Source organism: Parus major, chromosome 10 (assembly GCF_001522545.3).
Source record: "Parus major isolate Abel chromosome 10, Parus_major1.1, whole genome shotgun sequence".
NCBI classification, from domain to species: domain Eukaryota; kingdom Metazoa; phylum Chordata; class Aves; order Passeriformes; family Paridae; genus Parus; species Parus major.
The window spans coordinates 4,883,244-4,904,708 of record NC_031779.1 but is presented as its reverse complement, the minus strand read 5'-3'; the positions used below and the strand labels follow the sequence as shown (position 1 = coordinate 4,904,708).

At 38.5% G+C, this 21,465-nt stretch overlaps 1 protein-coding gene across 7 annotated transcripts in view; it reads right to left on the bottom strand.

Moving 5' to 3' along the window:
* The window catches only part of OTUD7A (OTU deubiquitinase 7A), a 106,839-nt gene that overhangs the window by 51,587 nt on the left and 33,787 nt on the right, over window positions 1–21,465 (bottom strand). For 6 of the 7 annotated variants that reach the window (XM_015639085.1, XM_015639087.1, XM_033516944.1 and 3 more), the window contains 4 exons: window positions 19,688–19,763; window positions 15,529–15,646; window positions 14,856–14,961; window positions 139–271 (listed from right to left, as the gene is read on the bottom strand). The gene's annotated coding sequence lies outside the window, so the exon portion shown is untranslated. The remainder of the gene's footprint in view (window positions 1–138; window positions 272–14,855; window positions 14,962–15,528; window positions 15,647–19,687; window positions 19,764–21,465) is intronic. The other variant, XM_033516942.1, reaches the window with a different exon arrangement.

Below are 21,465 nucleotides of genomic sequence, written 5' to 3'. Positions count from 1 at the left end.
GGTGCCACTCCAGCAGCAAGAGAAGCTGTAAAAGCCACCCTGCTCGGATCAGCGCTCCTGGGAAGGCTGCTGGGAAAGCTGTAAATAGACACACGGCTGATTAAAACCACCTTTAAGCCAGTGGTTAATTTGACTTACAATAGACTTTAAATAAGAGTTCCTTGAGGCAGATGTTGGATGGGTGTTATGCTGCTGGTTTTTGGTGAGGAAAATAATCCGTTTTTGCCACAGTAGAAGGTATGAATAAGCAAAATTTTGTCCCCTGAGAAATCTGGAAGAAAAAAGAAAAAGAAGTAGTATATTAATCATTACATTTCTGCTATTTGAATAACAGTAACTGCTAAAATAGACTTTACCTTTGACCTCAGAAGCATAATGGCTACTACTCTTAATACAGATAAATTTCCACATACAGTAATTTGCATTAAGAATATTACTTGGGCACAACCTAGACAATTAATAAAAAAAAGAATTATGAATGTACAAAAATATCCTTATGGCTCTCCTACATGAAAATGGCAACTTGCACTTGGAATTTCTTTTAACAGTTCTTTGTCCTAAGATTCATCAAATACAGCTTTGAAAGTTTTCTTCTCATAAGCTTCCAAAATCTGAAGCAATGAACTAATGAAGAGATATCCAGGAGAAGACCCAATCAGGATAGCCTCTCTTTTTGATGAAAATAGACAAGCACATGAAGAAAAAAGGAACACCATTTCATGGGGTTTATTTCTTTTTAAAGGATACAGCATTCCCTTTCCATATAATCTATCTCCTAAGAATAAATCCTGCTGCTTGCAAATACATAATCCAATTACTGTAAGCCTCACCTTATTATTCTAAAAGGCACTTACAATCAGTTTTACTGTTTCTGGTTTTTTAATCCAGTTGCAAAACTCATACAGTTGCAACTGGGCCCGCCCAGCCCCACTAAAATCAGGATTTAACAGCCCAAATATCATGGAAAACATTCCTTCTGATAATGCTTTTAAAACAGGCAATACTATAAGAAGGTCCACAATTTTTATGAATTTGTGAGAATTAGGATATGAAAACAGAACATAATATTATATCTTGTTATTTCCTAAAATACATACACAAGTAACCAAATCTCAGTACATAATGGTTCCTATGCAAAAACTCCCAGTTGTCTATGTGACAACTCAACTGTAATATGAGCTAAGTACCTAAATTAACAAGAGTTACCCAACTCTAGCTCAGGTGTATGTGAACTAACATATAGGAGTTAATAAGATTCCTACCTTCCTTTTCCTTCACTGTGACATATTTTCCTGCAAGAACTATAAATCTGACCAAAGTCAGATTCAATTCTCTGTTGAATTCTCATAACTCACTTATGGATGTAGCACATCACAGATACCCTCACACTGAAGCAGATTGTTTCAAAGTTTGTAACAGCATTAAAAGCATAATTTCATACATTGCACATGAAATGCAGTCAAACCACATTCGCCTGTGACCCTCTCTTTATCACCCTCAGGGAACTTAAAAAAAACAACTGTGAAACCCTCAACTTACAGAAGCAATTCCTAATAACCCTTAATGCTTTCAATGGTACTTGGACTGCAGGGGATAAAAATGATCAAGTGTGAATATACCTCCACATTTCCAGCTATACGATATTAACAAACTGAAATATCCACACTATGAAACTCCTGTTAGCTATTGGGAAATAACTCAAAACTCTGATATCCAGCCCTCAAAACTGAATGATCATGCTTCTGCTAAGGAGATGTAACTTCTACCATTGCTCTGGAAATAAACAAGCAAAGTATATTTTTTTTTAACACATGTTAACAAAAAATGATCAAAACATTTTTATAATTTTGTTCAACAGATCTGCTGCAGAGAGTAATAAACACTTTCTAACACTCTGTCTACTTCTTCTGTTGAAAGAGGACTCACCTAATGTGCTTGCAGTGAATTTTTTTTTATTCTATCACAATTTACCATTTAAACTAAAATAAAAATCATTCCATTTAACTTGTGGTTGTAAATAAGTTCTCTAAAATATTACCATGGATACTCTAATGGTCAGGGCACAAGGACATGCACACAGCTCAACCTTTTACAGCCTTTCTCATGCAGCATTGGAGCTTCAGCAGTTTAAGATCAACCCTAAATACTGCTTACTCTGCTGTATTCCCCTGTATAGTGGGCCAAGAAACTGAAAAATGCTCCCTATATGACCCCAACTCGGTCTGTGACAAACTACACAAAGATATAAAAGGTCAGAATAAAATTATCATGAGATATGAATAGCTTCAGGACGGAATTTCAGTTGTAATTATTTCATCATTCTGAGCACAAATTTTGAATTTATCTTTTAACCTTTGCATGGTCCCAGCAACAGCTTCTGTGAGAAGTTAGCAAAGAAAATGAAATGCAGACTGAAAATGCTAAATACATATTGCAAACCAAAGAACTCAGTCTCCAACAGGTCTTTTGAAGGTAAGAGTCTGAGGCAAAATCAGCTGAGGCCAGAGATCAGAGATGTTCTTTATTAAGAATGTATATCCACAGTAACTCTCATTTTTCCCTGTTTTCATCTGACATTTCAAAGTAGTCCCTAACAAAGAGCTGAAGAAGCTTCCTCCATTCAGTTTCTAGAAACACCTCAATTCTCTCCCAAGACTCTCGTGCACTGCTTGTTCTGAACTCAAAAGGGGTTCTATTTTCCACTTCTGCTTTTGACACAGGACTCAAACACTTCCTACAATTTTCTCAGCAGCTTAGGATCAGCTGCACAGTGCTGAAAACCTCTGCCAATACTCTGTTGAATGTGGATCAGCATCTCCCCAAGTGTGAGCACATCTCAAATGTGTGCTTGCTTCCATTATTTTTGTTACATACATGCACACTGAAGTAGCTGTAAGTCCACACATAAATCATCAACTTCTGCAACATCAGCTTTGGGCTTAGATTCTTTCAAGACTTGGCTTCTTCAGTGCAAGTTCCACATTCAGTACAAGGCCTTGCCCACTGCTCATTGGTTCCTTGCAATTATTTAATTTAGCTCAAGCAGCATATGAGGGAAAAGATATCTCTAATAACAGGGAAGCTATAATATGCAAGAAATAATAACATGATAACCAGGAGGGAAGAGGTCTTCATGATAAAGATGGCCACTATGGGTATGGTCTTCTTAAAGACAAAGGACAAGTACCAAAGAAATGATAACTCTGTTCTATCTATGGAACTGTGTCCATCTGTGTCCTGCAGATGTCTGTGTTGAAAACTGTTGGGGGAAGGATGCAAAGTTGACACACAGCTCAGCTACAAAAGATCCATGACTAGCTAATGTTCCATATTTCTGCAGATCCCTGTGACTGTTGTCATTCCCCAGAGTAAGGCAGCACCTCAATGATCTAACTTTTCAAAGACAAGTTCTTGAGCAGAGTCTGAAGTGCTGGCACAAACTCAGTTTTTTCTGAACCTTCATCACTTGAAATTTCTTTATAATCACTGCATGAGAAACTTTGAGAAACCTATTGCTTTATCTATGTCCTAAGTCTGTAGAGTCTGTCACAAGTTACTGATGAAGGAAAGGATTTCTCCTCCTGCTAGAAAAAAAGTCTTACTGTGACAGTGTTCTTGCATGTGAATGTGTTTCTCCCCTTCTCAGCTTATGCCGGTTTGACTCAGAAAATGTGTGCAGTGGATTGAGCTGACAGGGATATGAAGGCAGAGACTTAAAGGACATCAAAAGTGTTAGCAGTATGAGCTCTGTATAAATAGTCTTACTGATACAAGTCTCCAAGCATCCTTTATCTTCTTGTACACAGAGATTAGAGGAAAGCTCAAATACTTAATTGTATGTCAAGTGCACAGTCAGCGATTAAGGGTTCAGTATAGTCTTTAAAAATGGAGGCTGCAGCACATCCATGCCTTGACAGAGACAATTCAGCTGCTATTTTAAACACAAGGCTTGACTGTCTGTTACTCTGCACGTTACATTGTTCCTCGCATCAAGGCAAAACACATAATGGTGATTTTTCCTCATTCCTCTTAAAAATACTGATCCACTCAATTGGTTCATCCCACAGCTTCAGTGACAGACTGATGAGAAAGTTCTCTCGCTTACAAGTACCCTAAAAATAGCAGCAGGATTGAACTTCTGAAATTGAGACGATGTACAAAAAGCAAGTCCTTGTAAGTCCTTAGGTGCACATAAGATAGAAAGCATAGCAAGCTATGAGCAGGCATTCGTTTAACATGCTGAAATATCAGCTCAGTGCGTGCTGAGCTAAATGAGCTGCAGCAGGAAAAACACACACACACACACACACACACACACACAATGCAGCAAAACAGAACTGGGTAATTTCCCCCCAACCCTGAGACTCCCACCCTTATTTCTGTGAAACATGATGTTCCTCAGTTACTGCATTTAATTTAGAAAACGAAGCTAAGAATAATAGAAGACTTAATTCCTTTTCATCTTAAAAAACCCTATCGTTAAATATGATCTCCAAGATTTTAAAACAGCTAAAGATACAAACGAGGAAATACAGATTTGAGTCATGCATCTAGAATGATTAATTTCACAGCATTTTGAAGATATGTAATGTAAGTACAGCAACAGTGTTTCACTTAGACTACATAAGTAATTGAAAGTCCTGCAGTAGGAAAGGCATTCAGTGAAATGAATGTGAAATTATCTAGTATTAAGAATGGCTGTTCATCAGAATTATTTATTTTTTTAAATGCCCTAAACAGTAAGAAAAATCCCTCTTTCATTTAGTTAAATAAATTTGGTAACACAGACAATTTTCTCTAGCCATAAATAAGCTGCAACTACCTCTATAGCTATGATTTTTCCTGTAATTCAGGCAATATGAAAAACAATAATTAATAGGAAATACTCAGGCTAAACAAGGTGAATTAAAAGTTGATGAATCAAGGAAACTGTTATAAGGAAACATGCAGCAGAATTGTACACACAAAAAAACCAACAGCAACTAACAGATATTCCAAGTTTGATGTTAAAATAGCCTATTTTCTGACCAAGATCAACAGGATTAATGGATATTCATCATCTCTAAGAGGTAGCCCATTAGTTCTAATTGCCACTGTCGTCATCATCTATTATTGCATTCTATGGAAAAGCAGGACATGGAATTAAATAGCACTGTACAAACCAGGAAATTCATAATGCCAGGAAAAAACATATGGAAAAGGCAATTGTTTGCAAAACAGAGCCTGGAGGTGGGGGAATAAAACCCTTCACTACACTGAATATTAATGTCTACAGGCAACAACAACAAAAAAATAACAGTGCCTGTAGTTTTTTAACTTATGTACCAAATTCACATATGAAAAGAGCACCTGTAAACTAAATGAAGAACAATCTCTTCTGAAACAAAAAGCTTGTTGTGAACTCCCAGACAGGAAAAAGAGAGGAAAATACAAAAGAATTTGCAGTCTCCTTGAGCCTTAGCTGACAAACATGATGACAACATCACTCTGAGGGATTAGGACATATTTGTAGAGCTTACTGCAAGCTTCAGCACATAAATATCTTTCAGTTTAATCTGCTGCAGAAAAAAATATTTATATATTTTTTTTAAACATCTGAAATTGAATTCTGAAAGGATTTCAGAAATACCTGTATTTTTCCCTGCATTTTGTCATAAAAGTCTTGGAAAGCTGATAGATACATTAAAAAAAAATCCTTTAAGCTTTCCAAAAAACTATTCTCTTTCATACATTTATTATTTTTTCTTTATTTTAAAGACATTGATCAAACTCCTCTGCTTTGCTGCTGATCAGAAGCCAGATGCATAGCAGAGCTGATTGGGAGTTGTTGCTGATTATTTTTAGAAACAAATGTTTCAGCACTTTGGACAATACCCACTGTCAATTTATTAGAAATTATTCAAAAACTCATGGCAGAAAATGGCTCTGCCTGACTAGCAGGGCCGCTTATTAGCCAGAAATGCAAGGAGGAGAGAGAGAATTCTGTTACTGTTGGTTCAAAACAAAAACTTGTGGATGTGGAGCAGGAACGATTTCAATGAAGATCTTTAAGTTCATTTGGGTTTTATATGAAGCACAAATGGCTGTGTGGGAGGGAGGGAAAGAGAGAAAATTAGGATTTGATGCAGCGAGTTGGTCCCACAACAACAGAATAGAAGTGTTTGGGAAGACAGATGCTCAGCAGACAGACAAGACTATAAACCACACAAAAGGAATTTTAAAAAACCCAACAAACCCCACCAAAAACAAACAAAACAAAACCCTCAAACCCCCAAAACAAAAAACCCAACCAAGACAAGAAAAAAAAAAAAAAAACAATGAAAAAGAGTTTCCTTTAAACCAGTTCTTCCATCACCTGCAAAAACCCCAACTATATGAACTATTCAGATGGGTGGCTTAAGGAGTGACCAACCACAGTGCAAGAAACAAGACTCTCATTTCCCCTGCTTAGCTTTGCAAAACCTATTTGAAAATATTTATTTTTTATGTCAGTCACTTTGCACTAAATCAGTCAGTCTGCTAAACAGGCAATATGTGCTGTTGTGGTTTAACCTCAGCCAGCAGCCCAGCCCCACGCAGCTCCTTGGCTGCTCCCCCTCCAGAAGGACCAGGATGAGAACTGGTAAAGGTAAAAGCTGGAAAACTCCTGGGTAGAGATTAAGATAGTTTAACAGAGAGAGCAAAGTAAAACAAGGAATCAGTTCAGTGCTTCCCATGGTTGAGCAGATGTTCAGCCACCCCCAGGAGGGCAGGGCCCTATAACACAGAATGGTGGCTCAGGGAGACAAAAACTATCACTTCCAAATGTCTCCCCTTTCCTTCTTTTTCCCCCACTTTATATACTGGGCATGATGTCACAGGGTCTGGAACATCCCTGTGGTCAGTGGGGGTCACCTGTCCTGGCTGTGTCTCCTCACAGCATCCCCTGCACCCCCAGATCTCTCCCCAGCCTGGAAGTAGGAAAAGCAGGAAAGGCCTTGGCTCTGTGTGAGCCCCACTCAGCAATGACAAAAACATCTCTATATCATCAACCCTGTGTTCAGCGTGAATCCAAAACACAGGCCTATGCCATACAATGTGAAGAAAATTAACTCTAGCTCACCCAAAAGCAGCAGGCATGCAATATTCACTCACTTGAGCCAGCTTTTCTCTCATGTACAAACGTTTGGGAAAAACATCTTGCTTTTCTGTTTGCTGAACCAGTTGATTAACCAGAAGTGTTCTCCATTTCATGACCAGCAGAATGAGCTCATTTCTTGGAGCTGCAGTCAGTACACACTGAAAAGCAAACTATCTGTGGGGAGTTCATGATACTTGGAAATGTAAAAAGGTAAAAGCTGAATTTTACCCAGTAGATAATAATTTGGTTTTTCAAGCACTAGCTTCAAAGTAAAAGTGGTATGTCAAGAAAAGAATAAGGTCACCACCATCAAACAGTCAAATATTTAAACTTGAATCAGAACTAAACCCATGCCACTAGTATTTGTGTTTTAATTAATATAGAAATGTATCTGCTTATGTGCATTGTAATATACTCAGAAACTACACAGCAGCTACTGTTTTCTTATGTATAACAATAATGTTTTCTGTGATGATGATCTCTATAGACTGGAGACTCCAAATAAAAGGAAGAAAAAAAATACCACTTCCATAAATAGATTTCATCCAAAAGAGATTTAGTTGCAAAGAACTTCTTGGGCAATTTCAAACAGTCCTGAATATGACCTGTGAATTTTTACACAGCACATGTGACTGAATATCCACTCCACATATACAAATCCACATCTGCTTGATTAAATTAGACTGTCAGTCTCCTGAAGTAAAGCCCCAGCCAAATGGCCCAAAGTTAAACAAAAGATCTCCAGCAGGAGGTTGAAAGTCTGGCTCTGTACCTTCTTTGTAATTCAAATGATAGAATTGAAGCTCTCAAACAGAAAGACATTAAGAGAATTTATATTATAATTGCAATTGCTACTTAGAGATAAGCAGTAAATGTTCCCATAATACTTTACCTCTGGAAAGTCAGACACTTAATAGAGTATCACTCCAGCCTATGTCACCCCGGAAAGCTGACCTTGGAAATCTTCCTGTCCTATCAGGCCTTCTACAAACCACTACAAGAATTTACTAAGGGACAGATTTGCTCACATTGTTCTCAGTTCTTCCCATGAACTTCTCCATCCATTAAACTGAGATGAAGGCACACAAATCTACAAGGAGCAAAGCCTTCAGAAAGGGCCTTTTTTTTCCACATGGAGACAAAAAGGTAAGGACTGAAGTGTTGCTAGTGGACACAAAACAGGAATGTAGATTCAATCACAACAGCCGAGGTTTCATCCCCAAGGAGGCAGAAGCCTTTATTTCAGGGCTTTTAAGCTGCTTTTATAAGGTGTTCTGATACAGGTTTAACATGATTGGTAAAGGAACAACACCTCATCCCATTGGTGGGACAAGAGAAAAACACATTGAGAACATCTGTACACCAGTGTTTTGGGAACCAAAAACCTCTTCACAAAACAGTCCTTGAGAGAGAAAAGTTTCCCAAAAGACTTTCCCTTGGGAAACAGGTCTTCTCAGGCTCAGAAAACTCTTCTCAGGCTCAGAAAATCATGTCCGCACTGAAGCTGTAGTGTATCAGGTTTATTACTGGAGAAACCTGGCTGAAAAAATACCTGAACTGCTGGAACTATATCACTTTGCCTTTCTAACACATAACAGCAGCAGTGAAGTAATGTTTGTAATGGAAAGATTGTAGACAGGTTGATAGACTCACCATGCCTTGGCTGAGCAGGAAAAATGGCCAGCATGAATTGCTCTGAAGAGTGCTAATGTGCAAGGAAGAGCAGGGAGGAACTTCAGTCTTTTTCCTTCTCCTGCATCTGTATTCTAAACAGCCTGAAAAAAACACTAAAAACTTTTGCAGCTCCTTGCTCATTGTAGCTAGAGGTGTAAAGAAGAAATTTGGGGCTGAACTTTTAGAGTACTTTTGCTCTCCCTTCTAGGCCTTGGAAACTTTCTCCTAGGCATTGCTAACCTGGCTATGATTTCAAACAGCAAAATGTATATGCTATGTACTCTGAAGAGAAATAAACAGAAACACTTAGGCCTTATACATCATTTGCAATGTGCCACAGCGCTTCAGTGAAGATAAAACATACAGTATTCTTGCAGAAGGCCTTAAAAATAGAAAAACAGCCTTGTGATTGTGAAAGCTAGGAATAAAGTTAATTACAATGGTACATCAGAAGCTGAACTAACAAGCATAAGCATGATAAGCCACATACAGTCCTGTGATCTTCCAAATTTATAAATAGCTCCAACATTTTTCAGAAATAGAAGGCAGATCTCAATGCTGAAGGTGCCAAACTCTTCAGTTTAATCTGGACCCATCTATCTACTTCTGGTTAATAACAATACGCAAGGAACAACACGGTGCAAGGCACACTTAGTATCTGTGAATTCACAGAATGAATAAACCAGTTCCATGTGTAGAAAACTTATTTGGGAAATCTTATCAGTTTTGCAGGAAATTGTTCAGAGAGAAGGAAGCATCATATTCTTTGGATTTCTGTCCTTTAATATCCTAAACTTGTGCAGCCACCAGCACATCCCAGAGTTAGCCCAGGCACGTGCATGTACTTCTGTCAAATAGTGTAAAAAAAAAGTACTGTTGTAATTTCAGGGATTTTTTTCTCCACCAGCCAAACTTTCACAAAATAGACAATTGGCTTCCTCTTGGGGGGCACCTCCTCTCTGTGATGCTTTAATTGTCACAAGAATCAAAATTGTATCCAATTGCCTCATGACAGTATTGAGCAATCCCGCAGATGCTTTCAGAATCAATGAAAAAAATATTTTATTTATTGTATGCAGTAAAATCTCTGTTAAGAACAATTGCTGACAAGAGTGTAAATCTCTCTTAATTTCTGCATAAAGGGAAAGATCATTCCCTCACAAAATAAAATACCTCACCATAAAAATTCATCCAATTACTCACATAACTTTTCAACCAAGATATTTTAATAAGACATGCTTTTAATCGCTGCCTGTTTAATAAGACAAATAAGACATTTGGTAGTTTATTATACCACCAGTGCACAATTCATTTTTGTAGCACAGCAACAATAAATAACACAAATGAAACAGTCAAATCTCACAGCCTCCAGTGAAACAGTGTTTGGAATACAATTACATGCGGTACACATCTTGCAAAAGATGTAGACTCAGTTTCAAATTTAGCAAAATGTGACCAGGAAATAAGTGCCTGGGACTTCACCACAGTGTTTGTTTGACCCTTTTCAGTCTTGAACTTTACTATTTGCCAGAAGCTGTTTCAGCTTATAAGAGTGTTAAGGCTCCTCTAGTGCTCTGTAAAGAATTAACTGCTCCACGAAGAGACGCTTTTAGAATCTTGCTGGTCTAATTTACACTGTAACTTATTTTAGTTACTCAAAACTTTATTCTCTCTGGGTAAAGTTTCCTAAGATTTTAAACATCCATGTGAAACAAATGATGTGTTTTCCACGCTTTAAATATACGGAGGTAGCTCCAAAGAAATGTGAGAGGAGATGATTTACTTGGAAACAAGGTATTCCCTGTCTTCTCTATGAAACTGGCTTTCTTTTAGCAATACAAACAGTGCCAGCTTCTCCAGCCATTTGCTCTCTGCCCTTATATACATTAAAAACACTGAGAGATCAGGTATGGATAGCTTTGGTCTAATTTAGTAAAATCCTTTCTGGCTTTGCAGAAAAAACACAAACCATGTCAAAACCACATTAATTTACTCATAAATAAGACTGAATGGACTTAGGCTGACCCATAATTTAGTTGTGCAATACTAAAACTCCACTAGAGAACCATGCAGCATCTAGAACAGATGGACATATTTATTTCAAACCATTCTGACTTTAAAGGTTTAACACATTAGAAATTAAAGGGTTTCTAAGCACCTTATGTAAAATAGTAATACCTCAAGAGAGACAAAGATCATACTTCCATCATGCAGCCACTGTCTCTATTTTTGTCTGCAGACACCATGCTAATATGCACATCATATTATTAACAGCAAAACCAATGGAATAGAAATTCTCATGCACTTAATGCTAAGTAACTATAAAAGGTGTGTATAACTACTATCAATGTATACTGCATCAAATGCTTCAAATGTATTCTTCTACTGGTCTATGTTGGTAATTTTCATGGATTAAGATTCTCATATTAAGATATATTTCTGTACAGTGACAGGATCTTGCTCTAAACTGAACCAGTCCATATTTTTAAATTAAATTATATCCTGATGGTTAGATTGTCCAGTGAGAACATTTTTTTAAAGGGTACATTTAATTCTTTTCACCCAGGTCAAGAACTACCTACCTCATAAAAATAAGTTTACTGTGAAAAAGAAATCTTCAAGACAAACTAAAATTTCCTGAAATTCCATGAGAAATTACCTTGGACAGTACTGGCTAGGAGAAGAAATACACTGGCCTGAAAATCTCTGTGAAGTTTGTGCTTAAGAGACATGGATTCAGTGGTAAAAAACAGGATTTAAACAGTTTGTGCAAAACAGAATGAATCTCATTTCTCACTATGGAATAGGACTTAGAATTATTTTACTCTACTTCTAATATATAGCAGAAGTAATTTGATCTCATGAGAACTGAGTAAATTAATTTAGTTCACACTGACAAAATATGTGATGAATGCTGTAAGGGCATGTAGCAGAGGTAAAGAGCACTAACTAGAATGTTTATGTTTTCTGTATCTCCATGTTTGCACTCCGTCACATTATGTACCTCACACCATAACAATATTTTTGCTATTATGTAATGTAATTGTCTGATAATAGACAGTTATTAAAATAACCAATCCAACTAGAAATTAAATCTCAGAATGACAGAGCATTGCCTGTAATTACAACGCAGTTCTACTTCCACCCACGTTAGGCAGAGCTGCCCAAGTATCCTAATGCAGCAGTTAGTCTTTATTAATTGTATCTTAATGAGGATTCCTAGGACAAATTCAATATTGAAATTTAGACTATAATCAAATGGTACATTATCTTAAATCAGCCTAAAATGAACAGTAACTGTCAAATGATGAATTCAAGAGTAAGCTGCCTGTAGTGGTAGGTATTAAGTCCCAGTTACTTGCAAAACCAAATGCCACTGCTCTATAATAAGCCAACTTCTGTAAAAATACTACCACAGCAACAACCAAGATGGCACTTAAATAAAATGGAATAACATTTGTGTCTCATCACTCTGACTACAAGTTATAGTAACTGCATCAGAAAATTAAAAGTGATAACCACCTCCTCACTACAGGAAAGTTCTGGGACATGGCCTACATCCCAAAGAAGGCAGTTTCCTAACAACTCGTAGGCAGGAGTTTGTTGTGCTTTGAGTGATGCTGTCACCAGCCCTGCTGGAAAAAGCAGCTGCCTAATGCAGATGTGGGAAACAAACTAGAGCCTGCAAATTCCTTTGCAAAGGAGAAGCATCTGGGAGGCATTGGGAGGAAGGGTGAGAGATACTTGGGCTTATTTAAAAGCCAGAACCCCACCTTGCTCAAATAGACACTGAGCTTAGTAGGACCTGAAGGGCTCTCACAGTTCAAGACAACACAACAGCAGCTGTGGCTTGAAGATTTAGCCATCTAAAGCAGGGCACCAAGGGACACACAGAGAAATTAAGTTCTGTGAAGTTGGTAAAAGGAATATCCAAGAAGGATCTATTTTTACAAAAACAATTAATAGCTTAAAAGAGACTGATACCATTTTAAAAGATTTATGCAAGGTGGAAAAATAGAGAATTGAATTTCTTCTTTTTTCTTCAAGTCTGCAGGTTCCTTGGTCTACTCCAATTTTTCCCTCTGCTAGACCTTAAAAAAAAAAAATCTAACAGAAGTATACAGTAGAATTAGACTATTCAGATACACCAACAAGATACATTGGATAAATTTGACTTAGATTAGATACATAATATTTAGTAGTATATACAGGGCTTACCAGCATTACCTGAAATCAAGGTTGAAGAAGGTAAACCACATGAGCCATGCAATGTTACAACTTCTGAGAACCAAACTGAGAAATTTTTTTCAGTTGAATTAGGCACAAAATGAGGCAAGATTAGAGTCTGATTTGTCTTATGCAGGCACTGCTTATCTCTATTTGACTACTATCCCTAGAAAAGAATGGAATTCGCTGGAGACACTGCCCCAAATAAATAATCACTTTTAAAAGATTAAAGAAGCCATTAACATGGATTGACTTTGTCCCAGCAGAACAGAGCAATGCAATCTGTTCAGTGCTGGTGATCTGGCAAGGGCAAATCAAAGTAGTCTGACACCCAAGTAGAGAGACAGGAACTCACACATGCTGAGAGCAGTCTCCAAACTCACAAGGACTTCTGAAGTGACAATGGCTCCAAAGGATAAATTCTATATTCAACACATGGATACAGCTGCTTCTCCATGATCAAAATGGATACTTATACAATTCTCAGCAAGAATCACAAAGATTTTACTAATACCATACTTAATCCTCAAAAGCTTAAATAAAATCCAGTATGCACAGAGGAGAGTGGAGCTTGGAAAAAAGTTGTGCATCAGCTATAGAGAGAACTGATGAGCTCAGCAATACTTCAAGAGCCTTAAGACAGTGTGGAACATCAAGTCCCACTTCTGAAAGGAAGAGACAAAGAATCTGTATTCAAGCAGAGACAGACATGGAATCTACGTTCAAGCAGAGACCTCTGGCAATCACATTAAAAAAAACCCCACAACACCCAAAAAAAAAAGCCCCCAAAGCAACAAAGGAACTGGAGAAATTAGTGCTTGAAAGTAAGAAAGATTTGTGTATTCTAACTTTGCTTTTTTCCTTATCCACACAAAATCCAGTCTGTTTACAAGCATTTGGTATGAAGGTCTGCTTGAAAGTAAACATTTTTCAGAAGATATTGCATTTGTTTTTGTTTAAATTAGTCCTGAATTAATTCACAACTGTCATATTTGTAGATGCACAAGTGCTTAGGCCTGAGTGCAGTATGTGGGAACACTGCCCAGAAGCTTGAACTGACACACCTGTACAAGGTACTGAGATGATGTGAAAACTGAGGTAACACAGAAGTGGAAGGCTGGGAAAACCTGGAGAAATGAAGGCAAGACATGAGAAAGAATTATCATGAGGAAGAGGGAGAAGGACAATGTTTCTATAGCAAACTGTGTTTCATTACTCTCTCTTGCGGTTGAGAAAGTTCTTTGCAGTGAATTTCAAACCCAAGGTTAAGCTTCAAAATTAGAAACAAATCCATTAAATGAAGATGCCAGTGCATACAGAATGCCCATGCTGCAGTGCTAGGGACTATCAGGAGTTGTGCTGGGACTCCTTCACAATCACGGTGAACAGTGATGGAAAACTTCATCTGTAGTAATGGAGAATTAATCTCCATGGCGTATTTTAGAGTGAATTTAGCAACTCAAAGTAAAAAATACAGTTCCCATTTACTTGATTTTAGTATAATGTTCAAGACAGATGCTGTGGATCCAAATCAAAGCTACAGACCAGTTTCTCATACTTTTCATGTGTACATGGTAGAGAGTAATTATTTTCAGCTCCATTCAATTTGCTGCTTTCATTTGCTGAAGGTCCTCCCTAGCACTTTCATGGATCTCATGTGGCAGGGGAGGCAAAAGCAGTAGAGAAGAACCTCTCAATCCATCATTGCTGCCAAAGAAGAGTTATGTGCAACATGCTTCCAGGGAAGAGAGAGTTCTGTGTGAACGGTTTGGTTTAAGTAATGTAGCAACACTGAGAAGCTCTACAGCAAAAGCAGGGACAAAATCTGACTCACCATGATAGGTTCTGCTTGAAAAAGTCTCCTTTCTCTCCTGCATGCCCTAACTCATTTTGGTGAAGCAAACGAGGCAGGCATCCACACCAGCAAGCCCACCTTCTCCCTGGAGGAAGGACAGAGAAGTCAGCAAGGAAAAGGCAACTCAGAGCAGGTGAATATCAGCTAGACAGCAGCTATTCAGCAAACACTGCTCTGTTCACTGCCCTGACCAAGGGGGGTCACTCTGGGGATCTTCTGTTCAAGCCTCACAGTGGGTTATTACACCACATTATTACAGAATGAACTGCTAAGAAATACAAAAGCAAAGAACAGAGTCCCAAACAGCTTCTGCAGTGACACAACTGCAGCATCAGTGCAGTTGTCTAACATGGACATGATATGGACAATTTTAGAAACTTATGCAGCATCCAAGCTTTAGGAAACACAGATAAAGGTTCATTTAATGAGTAACAATGCATCATCCATCAGCTCTGTGTAGCCACAGGCAACAGGCATGCTGGTAGCCTGTTAATAATTTTAGTAGGTTTCTTTGGTTGGTTACACTTAATTGTTGTCAACAAGAAAACAAAAATTTTTGTTTATGTCACCACATCATTATGCTCAGCATTCCAAAACAACTACCTGGCAGATGTTGATTTGAGGGGTGGAGGGGATGTTGATAGCTACTCACAGGAATGAGGTAGGTAGGCCCCTTTTTCTGTTTCTAATATGTTTGCCTATTTAGGAAGGCAAGAGGCAACTGTCCAGCTGATTTACTTCTGATTTTGAATCTCTGCAATATCATATGCCTGTGAGGATGGAGAGAAGAGCAGAATAAGTTTTACTGTTTTATTCCAAAAATGACACTAATTTACTGTTCTGTATCCATTTGTCATATCCACTACACAGTCTGACCCTGGAATACTTCTCTGTAGTACTATTGTGGAAAAAACAATTCTATGCTATTTACATCAGCAACTTCTTAGGAATCCAGCCCCCTTCCCCTTTGGTTTAGATAAACAGAGGAAATACACCTCAAAATCCAGTTTAGAGGGCTGGTTTTCTACCAGTTTGACCAGCACTGTCAGTGGTAGAACTGAGTCAAATAGTCTAGTAGATCAAATATATTTAGTTCCTTACTACTTATGAAAAATTCACCTGCAGTTTGAAAATTACTCATTTTGTTCAAAAAAACCAATATGATTTTTTAAAAAAAGAACAGTGTCCCCAAAACCAACAAGTACTGCAGACTGATCTAAAAGAATTCTCAATATTAATTAAATTAACCATGAAGCATAGACCCAAGTGGTTTAATGAGCTTTATCTCAAGTGTTTTGCATCCTGACTAGATATGTGAGCATGCTGTAATTTATACAGCTTTAATCTGCTTTACCTGCTAAGAGAGCAAAAATGATCTGCACATACTCTTATTTTACAGCCTGTTTAGCAATACTGTAACCAAATGTCATTTTTTTCTCTGACACTGACTAAATATTGCTTCTCTATTAGTCTATGCACCATTAATCAAAACCTTCCATGTGTGCTGTTCCTAGAGAGCTGTGAGTGTGAAGCAGCCTAGCAGGATGAGAGGGCACCAGGGCAGCACAGCAGCATTACTGGTAAGGACCACTCAGAGTGCCACTGTCTATCAAAGTGCCCCTTGGTCTCTCTGAAGGCCCAATAAAAAGAGCTGTTCCAATTGCAGAAGTTAAAAGAGAGCCAGAACAGATTTCTCTCTAGATAGCAAAAATCTGAAGGAAAAATTTAATAGATAAGGGGCTGCAGAGAATAGTCTCTTGTGGTTTCTTTGCCTCCTGTTAACACCTTCCCTGTATGTCTGAATGCATCCACTAGGTAATAAAGCAGAGGTTAGGAAAATGAGAGAAAGAATACTGGTGTCATCCTAATTGGGTTTAATTCTTATGACAGCACAAACAATGGGCATGGAGATACAAAACATGTCTTTCAATGAAGAGGCTAGAGAAAAACCCACAGATTCTTACAAGTGTGAACTACAGATTTAAATGAAATTGTAATTGCCAATACAAGCAATGACTTTGACCTCAGTATTCAATTCTACGTTCAGCTATTCTATGATTCATCCATAATGAAAGAAAAACAAATGGCACTGGAGTCAAACTGAAACAATCACAAGAAAATTTTTCTGGAAAGAACATGAAACATTTACAGTAAGTTCCTATAAAGGTTATTAATACTTTCAAAATTCAGCCCGAGTCTTGTTTATGGCATAACCAAAATGTGACAATCTCTGATGACTCATGAAGGTTTTGGTGACAGAAGCAGTGTCACCAAGATATTGGGAAGCTTTCTGTACATTCCCTTTAGCTCCCAGAGTACGTGTCATTTTGAGGCAGCTGTCTGGTTATGTGTCAGCTTCTGCAGTAACAGCATGAAGTAACAGAAAACACAGCAAATGTTTGACTGGTCAAAAACTAGGGACACCTTTTTACCAGGGAAAACTCTCTTTTTAAGACCTGCACACTATACATAGTTCTTTATCACAAAAAGCAAAGGCCCTTTTCCAGGCCCATGCTGGAAAGATACCAAATCTCAACTCTCCAGTTTATCAATTATCTACATTCATCTTCTGAAATAAAATAGATACAATCTGAATTGAACCAACAATGGATGTTATTTGCAGTCTCCACCTGTCTGCCTTATAGCACTTTCCCAGCAAAAGTAGTCTGTGCTGACTCAAAGGTGATGCTAACACTCAGAAGACCTGAACAGGTGGATTCCTCTTCCTTCTCTGCACCACTGGTTTGGGCCATCTGGTGACACCTACTCTGATGATTGTCTGAGGGGTCTGTAAACATGACTGAGAAATAAATACAAGATCATGAAGCTTGTTTTGCCTCCCCAAAACTGTGAACACCTACACTTTATTGAAAATATTCATCCTGCAAAAACACTATTAAATAAGTAGCTCTTTTTTTCCCCTAGCCACTGAAAGCTCAGAATTCTCAAATTAATGGGAATGTATGTCCTTCATTCATTCCTAGGTGGCAGAAGATGAATGACTTTTGACATGTATATTCCTAATTTCTGATGATTTCTAGTTAACTTATCCGCCCTAAATTTCTGAGAAAAAGCTATTTTTGAGTCTTATACACATGCAAGCCCTCCAACAGTAACTGAAAACCATCACAAAGCAACTTACAGCCATATAGACACTTCAGTGGGGGGCTGCACTAGGAAAATCTATTGCTAGAGAGCTGCACAAACTTCAGCAATTCAGTGGAGTGTACTGCAGCTAACAGAACTACCTGCCCTTCTGAAAGAATACAAAAGCAAACACTTGTTGCTCTCTTACACTCTGCACCAACCATCCAGTTTGCTGACTTCACAGGAAAACACAGCTTCACCCTTCCAGATGTTTTTACAATACTTCATCAACTTCATAGGGACAGCTTCACCTTTACAAATAATAAAAGCAATTTCACTTTAAAAAAAATAATATTTTATTAACTGCAAAGCACACCTCTGGATACAAAACCTGACAAGCTCCCAACCTAACACTAGACCACACAGTATACAGGGATTCCTAAAGACTCACAGCACAAAGTGCAATCTCCTATTGATTTTAGCTTCATCTCATGAGACCCATTTTCCTTTAAATCCTATTTCACCCAATAAAGCCATTTTCCAATTGCCACTCTCCTGATAATGCTAAAAAAAAACTGACTTAGAGGTTAGTGAAAGCTTCCTGTAAAAACTGGGAACCTGCTATGCTTCATAAAGAACCATTGTTTCTTCCTCAATCAGCTTCTTGGAACTGAGGATTGAGGGAGAAGAAGAGGAGACAATGGCCTGGCTCCCCACCATGGTACAGTTGAGCCATGGGAAGGGCGGGGGGCTGCCCTCAAAGAACCACTCGGGTGGTCCACCTGTGCCTGTCTAGGATTCTTCTGGCAGCTTCTTGGGGGTGAGATGTGGGCAGGAGGAAGAATGGAACATCAAAGAATGGAGCACCAAAAGATGCACAAATCTGTGCTTTCCTCAGAGATTGCTTCTACACCATGAAATAACAGCAGAGACAGCCTGACCTCTGTGCAAGGGAAAGCAATTAAGGAAAAAGAAAAATGACTAAGGGAAATTCTCCCTATGACTTAATGAAAGCTGTGTGTCTGCGTAAGAATGTATCTTGAACCACAGGCAATAACCCTTCAATCACTCAAAATAGGTACCTATAGCCCATATGTCATTGAAGATTTTCCAAAAAACAATTACTCAAAATCCCTTTAGAGGAAAACCAAAAGCTATGAAACCATCTTTCTTGTTTTTCAGAGATGCTCTAAGTGGAAAACATGATGATTATATGATGAGCTGTCACTCGGCTACAACCCACTCTGTTCTATTACTGCTTGCTCCAGCTACTTTAACATTCAGTCAGCTCAGTTACCTTTTATACTCATGGTATGCAGAAATTATCAAATGCCCTTTACAGCACAGGGCAATCCTTGCCCTCAGAGTCCAAGCTGATTTGATCTCTTTGTGTTTTACTGGAATTGAGGACTGCATTGTGAAAGAGAGTAGGAACCCTGTCTCCATATCAGTTGAATTCCTGCACTACACATACTTTCCTCTGCCCTTCCTTTTGCTCTCTAGAAGACTGAGGTTACAGAGTACGGTGCACCATTTGCATATCAAAAGCAGTAGCACTTTACATAAAAAACTAAAAGCAGGCACTTTTCTGGTTTCAGTGACTAAGAGCTCAAGATTTCCTTCCTCTAAACCTGTAATTTCAAATTCAGGTGTAACTCAGTTCATCAAGACTGGTTCAGATAGATATTTTAAAAATTAAGAAGCTTCCCCACTACCAGTGTTACCTGATACTTTTTTGCCAGAGACATTTTCTTTCCAGACCCTCTTCTTCTGGAGCAGTTAAAGACTTCACTGTCTTACCTGAAAGAGAATGAACAAATGAGAAACGTGCAAACAAGTTCAAAGACCATAAAGAAACAATTCTTATTTATCTCAAGCTATATATAACTTGTTTGGATGCTGCATGGTGCTACCTCACTTACTGGGGGGTTTCAATATCTTCTTCTAGGGGGCCTCCCTGGGCTCAGGTGTGTCAGATTTTATTATTAAAAGAAGCAGGATGACACTCTGCTCTACCTTACATCATCTAACAAAAGAATACATACACAAAATACTATTCCAGGTTACTGCAGCCTCATGCTGAGGCAGCAACCTTGCCCTAAGTTTCTACACAGAGGCGCCTTTTCTGAAACAAAATGTCCAAGCCTGGTGTTAACAGACACAAGTTGTTAGTGCAGGACAGTGAGCACACCATGAACCCTTGACTTGTGACCTTCATCAAGCTCCAGGGCACCCAGCCTTGATATTTTATTATGCACCAGCTTTTCTCAGCAGGAGGCAGAGTTGATTCAAGCACAAACCCACTGAAGTTGACATGTCCCTAATTGTATTACCCCTAACCTTTATATTCTTGATCAGATCAACTGCTATCGACCTAAAACCACCATCCACCCGTCAGGAAGTAGGTGGGAAAATGAACAAAAGAATACAAAGATATTCACAGTTCTGTTTCTGATAAAGACCCTTCCTACATCTTAATAGGGATGTGCAGCCTTGTGCCTGGCATGCCACAGGGGAGACTAAAAAGACAAGCTATGGGATCCTTGTGAGGGATAACTCTGTGTTGCTCCCCTGCCCTTTTTACGGATGATCACACACAACACGCAGGTGAGTGCAAAAAGCCTCCAAAACGGGTAAGAAAAAGATACAATCATGTCCCCTCTCCCCCTAACGTGACTGTGAGATGTGACATCAATTTTAATGACTTCCTTGCCTAGAAACGTACCTGGCCACCCACGCAGGTAGACAGAGTGATGAGGTGGGGATGGAGAATGAATGACTCAGAGAAATCCCAGCTGTTTACCACGGTGTCTCACTACTCCCAACACCAACAGCAGTGGGTGGTGTTCGAGCTGTCCTTGACCCTGCCAAATCCTTCTTCCACTACTTCTCATCATTGGAAATGTTGATGTGTTTCCAAGTCCTACCATGAATGCATTACCAATTTCATGAGGAAGATCTATCTGCTTCAGATGGTTTAAAAGAAAAATAGGCAATTCTCATGCTCAGAAGAATCATGCTGTAATATGAGTGCACTAGATTACACATTCCTTTGACCTGTTTATCATTCATTACTCACCTAAAACCCTTGTTAATCCTCAGAGATATCTGATCTGTTTCCCTATATGTCTTCAATTAGAGTAAGACCATTTAAAGAAACTGCACTGGATCAGAAACAGGATCAGTATTTTAAATCGGTCTCAGCAAATGCCCTTCCATTTTCCATCCATTTTTTACTTAAAGCACACAACATAATGGCAAGCTCATTAAATGCAACACAGAAGTGTTTATGAGTACATTGTTTTTTTGCATAGGAAACTTAGTCCCCTTCCCTTTTAAAAAAATGTTTTCAAATTTTCACACTCATTTCTGTACTAATGCTCTGTGCCTCACACAAAGCCAGTCCTGTCAGGACCATGTCTGAAGAGAGAGTGGCTGCATAAAGACACCTAAGCCTTATAGGACTACCACTCACCTCAAATGCCATGTCCTTTTATTGCTC